The 9194-nt window shown below is 36.7% G+C and overlaps 1 pseudogene; it reads right to left on the reverse strand.

The window, feature by feature from the left end:
* Positions 1-4810: 4810 nt before the first annotated feature.
* On the reverse strand, positions 4811-8877 carry LOC125919663 (proteasome subunit alpha type-7-like; annotated as a pseudogene).
* Positions 8878-9194: the final 317 nt, after the last annotated feature.

Here is a 9194-nt window from a genome sequence, read left to right on the forward strand (position 1 = left end):
TTTGATAATACTTTTTCCATTATGTGTTTTTTTTTTAATTTTTTTTTCAACGTTTTTTATTTATTTTTTTTTTGGGACAGAGAGAGACAGAGCATGAACGGGGGAGGGGCAGAGAGAGGGAGACACAGAATCGGAAACAGGCTCCAGGCTCCGAGCCATCAGCCCAGAGCCTGACGCGGGGCTCGAACTCACAGACCGCGAGATTGTGACCTGGGTGAAGTCGGAGGCTTAACCGACTGCGCCTCCCAGGTGCCCCTCCATTATGTGTTTTCTCATTCATAGATAAGGGAAATAAGGCTTAGAGAATTTATTTTATTTGGTCAAGATTAAATATCTACTCACTTATCAAATTGGAATTATAATCTTTATCCTCCAACTTGAATCTTATGGAGACTCAAGTTTCCACTGGGCTAAATTTTCTCAGAAACTTAAATACAGTGAAGTTTCCAAAAGATAAGAACTAGTTCAGTATTCTCTTCTTATTAGATAGATACTGATTCAGTGGAGCCTTATCTAATTTACACCTTGAGTTTGTGTGACCAGCTGCAGTTCTCAGATGAACAATTTTCATGACCTAAGCCCACTTATATGAGGAACTTTCCATGGAAACTTTAGCTCTGAGTTTGGAAAGTGATGCCCTCCTGAAATATTCTGTACAAATTGTTTGCTGCCTGTTGCCTTGGGCTGTCAGAATAATTTACAACCCATGTGACACCTGTACTCTTTATTTTACTGGTAATTTTTTCTAATTTATCATAGCGTCATTCCTGAAACTTGTCTAGCTTCTTTTGAGAAAAGCATAAAAAGAACAAACCAATGATATTTTTATTTAAAACTGAGACAATCAACTTGGTCTGGAACAAAAGGGGCTAAATAAATCTATAAGGTGCAGGGAATATAATCTCAAGGATAAAATCAAAAGTCTCTTCGGGGATGACATCATGTTCAAACTATTACATTGTGATGATGGGAAAGCACTTGTTCCTAGGAGTCTTAAGTATTTTCAGTTGTCTCTCCAGTGCTACAATACAATATTAAGGTCCTGTAGGTCGGCAATTAATATAATCATGTTGTTGCCTCTGGCTCTGCTATTTTCAGTGTCACTCTGTCATGCATTTTTCCAGCACTCTTGGTCGGCATTTCATATCTGACAGGTTTTCAGCCGGTGCAAGACAGTGAGCACTCAGTTTGTGTGGCAGAAATGAAGTGATCTTTCTTAACTTGTTTCAAAGTACCCATCCCAGAATTTTTCTGGGTCAAATTAGTCATGTAGCAGGTTATTCCTAAAGCTAATTGATACCATGTATTTATAGAGTGATTTACCATTTTCAAAACTGATATTTTTTTTTTCATCCTCATAGCAACTTTATAGGAGTGGCGAATGGAAGTATTATTTGCAGAATTTTTGCAGAGAAGGGAATAGAAGTGGCATAAAGTTAATTGGCAAAAAGCCACATGATTCTTAGGTGGCAATGTTATGACTCGAATCAGATGTTTTTCTTGCCTCTGTATTATAATTTCTCATAGTAGTTTTTGAGATTTATATATCATTCTGCCTGCCCTCAGCAGGCTTCAGTGAACATGTAAATACCTTTGATTCATTTCTCTTTTCTCTGATAATGACTCCTGACACACTTGCTGTGTCAATGGGCTACCGTGCATCGCCTCAATCCCATGACTGGATTTGTACTAATAAGTCCTCACTTTTCCTTAGATTATTTTAAATGCTTAATCAAACATCCTAGCCAGGCTGGTATTTTATATATTCTTAAGAGTCGCTCTCAAGTTTTAAAATTGAAATTTGTTAAATTACTATATACTTCTGAAACTGTAAATATATTTTCACTCCCTAATTAAAGTTAATACCAATGCAAAATTTCTAATTTAAAAAAGCAATTAATCCTGAGAATAGAAACTATAACCTAGATCATGGTTTCTCCTTTATTTAGTATATTAGAAAGCATAAAGTTTTTAGTCATAAATAAAAAAAACTCAATAATCTGGTTTCCAATCTGGATTAATTTCCCTTAGTGAAAGGTCTAAATTGTAACTCTTCTTTTATAGTGAAATGCAGTTTTTTTTTTCAAAATGCATTTTCAATACCCTCTTATATACTATAATTGGAATTAAACTAACAAAGCACTAGAGTTCTGAAGCTGAATAGCCTCAAAGAATAGATAAGAATGAGTCGAAATTAGCTCATCAATTGCTTGTATGTAAATGATTTCTGGAGTGTTTGGACACCTGAAAACAGGTCATTACATTCTTTTCAGTTATTTCGATATTCTCTGGGCAAGTATTAATTTTCCTTTCAACTCCTTCATTATAGATAAGTAAAAGCTCAGGACATTTTATAACAATTTAGTAAATGCCCTAAATGAATTACTATGAAGTGTGAATTAGTGAAATTCAAATTAATGAAAGTTTTCCATTGTAACTAAAGATACATATCTGCCTAGCTTTACCTTCCCCATCTGAATTTACAGCATTAGGTTTTAGGACTTTGTGGTTTCATTACAATACCTTTGCAGACATTATCCAAATTACACACACACACACACACACACACACACACACATACACACATACACACACTTCTTATACAATTAATACCCCTGCAACCATGTAAACATAATAATATGATTTCCAGAAGGGCTTACAAAATTTAGAAAGGTATTTCTAACAATATGATCATTTAGGGGTAATATGACATAGTGGGCCAAGCACAGGCTTTGATTCAAGTGATCTAGGTTTAAGTCCCAAGTTATCCCTTGGACTATTCACTCAATCTCTTTGAACCTCTGTGCTTTCATCTGGAAAACTTTAGTTCCAATATATGCACAAGCAATGCAATATTAAAACCAATGTTTAAACTTTGATGACTGGCTAAAAATATAAATTTAAAACACTTTGAAACTGTAAATTCCCACACAGCATCACTCTATTGGGGGCTTTTAGCTTGCTTATGAACCATAGGCTTCAAGAAAGTCCTTCAAATAGTCTAGCTCCATTGGAAGCCAGCACCCCCAATACACAGCAACAAACTAGATCAGAAAGAAGCCCTGCATATCCAGTTGGCTTCTTTCCTGGTGGCAGCTGAGTGACAGGGAGCCATAAGCTAAGATCTGTGAACTTTGGATTCCTCAGCTGTAAAATGAGGACAATCATACTAATCTCACATGCTAATGATTCAAAATGAAATGAGTTGTGCTTGCTAAACTGCTAGTAAATCTCTAAATTTCTATACAAGCCAAAGCTATTGTAACGATTGTGTTTTCACTTTGTTTTCGTTAAATCAGATTCTTCAGTGGCTAAGGGACTTGAGCCCTCTGTCTTTGGAAACCATGATTTTATTCACTTCTGTAAACTGGTCCACACCTGTGGGGAAAAGGAAGCTAAGGGAAATTATCTCAGGTTTAAGGAAGCACGGACTCAGTCCAGGTGGAGTAAAAGCTACACAGAAAAGCACGGCTGCAGAGACGTAACCATCACTGGTGAAGAGAAGAGGAGTTCATTATATTAGGACTGGCATATTTGACTGCCTGGCGGGTTTCTCCTGATGGGGCTCTGACACTGTTTAACATACGAATGTGGGCACATGATGAAGTGTGGTATGCAAACTGGACATTCTGTCACAGAAGTTTAAATCTTACAGTCCCTGGTAAGCGTTCCCTCACCCTTCTTTTTCCTTTTTATTTATTTTTGCTTCACTTTCTATTGTGAAATATAAAAATGTAAGGAAAATGGCCTAAACATAAATGTAACGCTAAGTAAATTATTTAAAAAAAGAACACCCATGTAAACCATCATATAAGTGAAAAATAACATGTAGCCAGCAACTCAGAAGCCCTCTTATCAGTCAGCATTCTCCAGAGAAACTAAAGCAACACGAAATAGATACATGGAGATAGGAATCTCCCTCTCTCTCTCTCTCCTCTCTCTCTCTCTCTTACTGCCTCACTTTGTCTCTCCTGTGTGTGTGGGTGTGTGTGTACCTGTGCGCACACATGTGTGTGTACTCCTTCCTCTGCATTTGTACATATGCACATATGCACACAGACAGAGAGGAACAGTGAGAGAGAGGGAGGGAGAAAGACTGAAATTGAGATTTGTTTTAGTAATTGGTTCATGCAACTGTAAGAGTCATCAAGTTTGAATATTGTGGGGTTGGCCAACAGGGTGAAAATTCTGGTAAGAGTTGATGGTGCAAACTTCAGTCCAAAATGCATACGGCAGGCTAAAATTCTGAAAACTCAGATAGGATTTCTATGTTACAATGTCGAGGCAGAAATCTTTCTTCTCCAGGAAGCCTCGGTTTTGTTTTTAAGGCCTTCAACTGGTTGATATCCACTCTCATTACAGAAGGTAATCTGCTTTACTTAAAGTCACCTGATTGTAAATATTGATCACATCTACAAAATACCATCACAACAACATTTGGAGTAGTGTTTGACCAAACAACTGGGCATCTTAGCTCAGTCAAGTTGACACATAAAATTAGACATCAAACATAATCCTCCTTATAAATAACAAATCCTTCCCTCCCTGTTCAAAGAAATCACTGTGCTGGCATTTCTTCCTCAGTTCAAGAAGCGATCGCTTGCTTTCCTTTGTTATAGTTTTACTATCTAAGTACAAACCTCTAAACACTATGATTTAGGTGCAACTGTTTTTAAATTGAATGTGAATGGAATAGTACAGAATGTTTTCAATGTATCTGCTTTTTTGTTTTGTTTTGTTTTTTAACAAATATGGGCGTTTATTGCAGGACATTTGTACAGTAGATACATGGAAAGGAAATGCCTACCTGTCATTTTGAGAATACCCATGATCTGAATTTCAAAAACACCAGGAACAAGATTTTGTCATTATGATGCTTTCTTTGGTTTCCTTCGTTTTCTTCCCTTTTTCAATTTCAGCAACATATTTCTCAATTTCCTCAGGATTTAAAATTTTGAGGGGTTGATCTCCTCTCAGGACAGCCAGTTCAGTGTTTTTGCCGCCAGACAGAACCAGTTCTAGGAGAACCTTGATAACCAGCTTAAAGGTCAGCTCCTCTGTCTCTATGGCTTTGTGGGTGTAATTCTTCTGTGGAAATCCTCTCGCCTATGGCACCCCATCCTATAGCAGTGACTTTCCAGGCGCAGTACGTCCCCCGAAGGGTCAGTCTGATAGAGTCTGGGGATGCCGTCTAAGTCAAAACTCACAATCAGGGCAGAGATACCAAAGAGCCTGCACCCTTTGCCCTGCGCTGCCTCAGACTGGCAAAGTAGCCAGCGATGTTCTCCACGGTGACCAGGTCGTCCATGCTAACTTAACGGCTCTGGCAATCTGCCCGGGCCCTGTCGATGACTGTCTTCGCATCGGAGGCGAGCCTTGAAGATGCCATGCAGACGTTGTAACCCAGTGCCCGCTGTCTCCATTGTTTGGCTTTTTTTTTTTTTTTTTTTTTTTTTTGCTAACATCGTTTGTAGGATTAATAATGGAACAGTGCTATATCTGATTTTAAATTTATCATCTTACAATGCACTTTTTATTTGTCCTGTTTTATGATTCTTTCCTTCCCCTTTCTTGCATTCTCTTGATTTGATTATTTTTACTATTCTTTCAATTTTTCCACTTAGTTTGAAAGTTATACACTCTTTTACTATGAATTGGTCATAGGCTGAAGGTTATACTATGCAAGCTTGACTGATCAAAGTTAATGCTTTTTGGATATTTTACTCCCTTCCATGCATTCATAAACATGATAGTAGTTTAACTATTAGATCTAAAATGAAAACTATCTTTGGTAGGTTTCTACAGAAGCAGATCTTAAGATTAGGTTTCATCTGTTGGTAATGTATTAAAGAAGGGCTTTAGGAGAAACAGCAAAGATGTTTTGGACATAGCAAGGAAACTGAAAGGGGAAAGTCTCACCTGGTAACTCTGGAGTTAAGTAAGCAGTGCCTCAGCTTTACTTTGACCCGTGGAAAGGACATAGGTTTTTATGCGCTAGTGATGAAGAATTTTTGGCTAAGAATTTCAGGGAATCAAGAGTGGAGGCTAACAGACATGGGGGGGGGGGAAAGGATCTGGGGGAACAGAATGGAGGACAAACACTGTTGGTTTTATGCATTTCCTCAATTAAAATGATGTCTTCCTATTTTTAATTCTAATCCTTTTAAAACCTAATAGTGCATTACCATTACAGACAGTTAGCCAATGCTCACTTATATTTATATATATGACTTTTTTAAATGAAGAGGTTTTTTTTTTGTTTGTTTGTTTGTTTTAGAGTAGTTCACTGCCTTCCTCATTATCAACATCTCCACCAGAATGGTACTTTTTTTTTTTTTTTTTTTTTGATTGGTGAACCTACATTGACATCTCATCTAAACATCCAAAGTCCATTATGACATTATAGCTTGTTCTTGCTGTTGCACATTCTGTGGATTTGGACAAAAGTATAATGAGATATATCCTCCATTACAGTCTCAAACAGATGATTTCCACTGACCCAAAAAAACCTCTGTGCTACAGAAGTTCATCACTTACGAGAGGCTATTTCTAGTTTTTCTGATCGGTTTCATTGATCTATTTGTGTATTATTTTGCCAACAGCACATTGTCATGATTACTGTAGCTTTAAGACAAGTCTTGGAGGTGGGTAGGGCCAATCTTCCAACTTTGTTCATCTCCAATATTGTGTTGAATATTCTGGGTCTTTTGCCTCAGAGTTAGTCAATATCCACAGAATAACTTGCTGGGATTTTGATGGGGACCGCATTGAATCTAGAGATCAGTTGGGAAGAACTGACATTTTGACAGTATTGAGACTTCATATTATTGAACATGGAGTATCTCTCCATTTATTTAGTTTTTTTTTTTTTTTTGCATTCATAAGAGTTTTGTAGTTTTCATCATGCATATTTTGTATACATTTTGTTAGATTTGTACCTAAGTATTTGAATTTTGGGGGATGCTAATGTCCTTGCTAATGCAAGGTGTGATGTTAAAAAACAGTAGTGACCAGAGGCATCCTTGCTTTGTTCCTGATCTTAGTGAGAAAGCTTCAAGTTTCTCACCACTAGTCATGATGTTAGCTACATGCTTTTTAGATATTCTTTTTCAGTGTGAGGAAGTTCGTTGCTATTCCTACTTTACTGAGGTTTTTTATTGTGAATGGGTGTTATGTTTGGCAAATGCCTTTTCTGCATCTATTGATATGATTATGTGAGGTTTTTTTTTTTTTTTTAAGTTTATTTGTTTTTGAGATAGAGAGAGACAGAGCTTGAATGGGGGAGGGGCAGAGAGAGAGGGAGACACAGAATCGGAAGCAGGCTCCAGGCTCTGAGCCATCAGCCCAGAGCCCAACGCGGGGCCCGAACTCACGGACTGCAAGATCGTGACCTGAGCTGAAGTCAGACGCTTAACCAACTGCGCCACCCAGGCGCCCCTGTGAGTTTTGTTTTTTAGCCTGTTGGTGTGATGAATCCATTAAAGGATTTTCAAATGTTGAACAAGCCTTACAAACTTGTCATAAATCCCACTTGGGTCATGTTGTATAATTCTTCATATACATTGTTAGATTCAACTCACTGCTATTTTCTTAAGGATATTTGCATCTATTTTCAGGAGTAATATTGATTTGATTTTTTTTAATATCTTTGCTTTTGGTATTAAGTTAATGTTGGCTTCATAGAATGAGTTAGGAAATAGTCCTTCTTCTTCTATCCTCTGAAAGAAATACTAGAAAATTCGTATGTTTTTTTCCCTTGAATCCTTGATAAAATTTAATACTGAGCTCATTTGGGCCTAGTACCTTCTGTTTTGGAAGGTTATTAATTACTGAGTCAATATCTTTAAGATATAGGCCTATTCCAGGTGATTGTTTCTTTTTCTTTTTTTTATTTTTTTGATGTTTATTTATTTTTGACAGAGAGACAGAATGTGAGTGGGGGAAGGGCAGAGAGAGAGAGAGGGAGACAAAACATGAAGCAGTTTCCAGGCTCTGAGCTATCAGCACAGAGACTGACACAGGGCTCGAACTCACAACCCTGGAGATCATGACCTGAGCTGAAGACAGAAGCTTAACTGACTGAGCCACCCAGGCACTCCCCAGTTGTCTATTTCTTATAAGAGTTTTGGCAGACTGTACTTTTTAAAGAATTTGTCCATTTATGTAGGTTATTACATCTGTGGATATAGAGTATTTGTGGGTATAATGTTCGTAGTATTCCTTGATCATCCTCTTAATGTCCATGGGACCTGTAGTAATGGCCTCTCTTTCATTTATGATCTTAACAATTTGTGTACTTTTTTTTCTTTGTTAGTCTGGCCAGAGGCTTGTCAATTTTATTGATCATTTCAAAGAAGTGGGTTTTAGTTTCACTGATTTTTCTCTATTGATTTCCTGTTTAAATTTCAGTGATTCTGTTGTTATTACTTATTTTCTTCTGCTTACTTTGGATTTAGCTTGCTTTTCTTTTTCTAGTTTCTTAAGGGGAATTTAGATACTGATTTTATATCTTTTTTTTTCTGATATATGTTTTCAGTGTTGTAAACTTCCCTCTAACTACTGCTTTCACTGAATCCCAAATAAATTAATAAGTTGTAGTTTCAATTTTCATTTTGTTCAAAATATTTTAAAATTTCTCTTTTGATTGCTTTGTTGACCCATGTCTTACTTTAGTATCACGTTATTTATTCTCCACATATTTGGGGACTCCATTTTTCTGTTACTGTTTTCTAGTTAAATTCCACTGTGGTCTGAGAGCAGACATTGTATGATTCCAATTATTTTACGTTTGTTGAAGTATGTCTTATGGCCCAGAATCTGAGTATCTTGGTGAAAGTATACTTGCTTATTTCTGTTGCTCTCCATTCCTTTCTGCATCTCCAAACTGACAACTGAGATGATTTTTCTTCTTCCTGAAGAAAGCTCAAAATATTCATTTTATGACAGGTTTGCTGACGGTGGATGTTACCAGAATTTATTTATCTAGAAATGCCATTTTTTCACATCCATTCTTGAATACTATTTTTTGCTGTGTTTAAAACTTGTGGTTGGCAATTATCTCAACCTATGTATTTAAAATATTATCTTCCTGCTGTCTTGCTTCCATTCTGCTATTAGAAGTCATCTAATAGCCTAATGGTTGTTAAATGTGGCTAACTTAAATGCAATCTGTTTTTTTTTCAATATATGAAATT

This window comes from Panthera uncia, chromosome D4 (genome assembly GCF_023721935.1).
Source record: "Panthera uncia isolate 11264 chromosome D4, Puncia_PCG_1.0, whole genome shotgun sequence".
Taxonomy (NCBI): Eukaryota; Metazoa; Chordata; class Mammalia; order Carnivora; family Felidae; genus Panthera; species Panthera uncia.